The following is a 382-nucleotide window of genomic DNA, read 5'->3' as shown; positions in this document are numbered from 1 at the left end:
TGCTTTCTGATTGTTGCTTTCGGTGGAACGAACATCTGGTTGTCCATAACCTTCCACACTGCTGAACGGTCGATATTAGTGTCCAAACATTTTTTTGACTGGGCAACACTTTCATGTGTTGCATTTACCACTACCCTAAAACCAGTTGTTCATCTACCATCGTAAATGTAAACCGTTTTTATATACATGCACATTGAAGTATCAAGGTCAACTATTAGCCTGAGATAGTTATGAATTTATTTTATGGTGTTGCTTTTGAAGTTTCAACAAAAAAACACCGAAAAGCTTGGATTGGAAACCGGACTTCGATACGAACAGAAACAACGAAATAATCAATCTAGTCATTATAAGTACCTATGATTTTGTGGACATTTTTCTACTG

The sequence above is a fragment of the Watersipora subatra genome, chromosome 3 (genome assembly GCF_963576615.1).
Source record: "Watersipora subatra chromosome 3, tzWatSuba1.1, whole genome shotgun sequence".
NCBI lineage: Eukaryota > Metazoa > Bryozoa > Gymnolaemata > Cheilostomatida > Watersiporidae > Watersipora > Watersipora subatra.
This window is presented reverse-complemented; position numbering follows the sequence as displayed.